Source organism: Etheostoma cragini, chromosome 1 (assembly GCF_013103735.1).
Source record: "Etheostoma cragini isolate CJK2018 chromosome 1, CSU_Ecrag_1.0, whole genome shotgun sequence".
NCBI classification, from domain to species: domain Eukaryota; kingdom Metazoa; phylum Chordata; class Actinopteri; order Perciformes; family Percidae; genus Etheostoma; species Etheostoma cragini.
Genome location: NC_048407.1, coordinates 33,309,721 through 33,310,479, shown reverse-complemented (window position 1 = coordinate 33,310,479; position 759 = coordinate 33,309,721). Strand labels below are relative to the sequence as shown.

Here is a 759-nt window from a genome sequence, read left to right as displayed (position 1 = left end):
AAAAAAAAAAAAAGTAAAGAAAAAAAAAAAGGAATAATAATAATAATAATAATAATAAAAAAGATTTCTCCTTCAATCAATATAGTTTCTGCTAAATTAATTCAAATTACAACACCACAAATATGTTGCTGCCTATTAGTTTAGTTTTGTCCTATTTGATCTGATTTGGAAAGCCATGCAGCATCAGTCTTATTGCTGGACTGTAAAAACAACAGGAACAAAGATAATAACAATAAATATAAATATAGGAGTTCATCATTTTAGCTTAGCTGATGAAATATGATATTCTGTGTTGCATGTTTTTGTTGTGTACATCTTGTATATTTGCTTATTGACATGTAAGATAGCAAAATTAAATCTGAGTAATACAGTATATACAGTTTATAATTCCCAACTTTGATTTAATAGAAAATCTCGCCCAACATTTATACACCTGCACACTTGTGGTCAGACAGGCTGCATGCTCACTTTTATTTGTAATTAAATTAGATCACTTTGTAGAGATACTTTTTCACAATTAGACATAAAGTGGGTCTTTTTCAATTGATCGGTACTGGTTGCAGGGGTAGCAGCTCCAGTAGGGGACCCCAAACTTCCCTTTCCTGAGGCCGATAACCAGCTCCGACTGGGGGATCCCGAGGCGTTCCCAGGCCCGGTTGGAGATATAAACCCTCCACCTAGTCCCCGAGGCCTCCTCCCAGCTGGACGTCCCTCCACCTAGTCCTGGGTCTTCCCAGGGGCCTCTTCCTAGCCGGACGT

At 37.7% G+C, this 759-nt stretch overlaps 1 protein-coding gene across 21 annotated transcripts in view; it reads right to left on the bottom strand.

Moving 5' to 3' along the window:
* ppfia1 (PTPRF interacting protein alpha 1) overlaps window positions 1-759 on the bottom strand; it is a 66,778-nt gene that overhangs the window by 17,545 nt on the left and 48,474 nt on the right. The gene's annotated exons all lie outside the window — the stretch shown is intronic.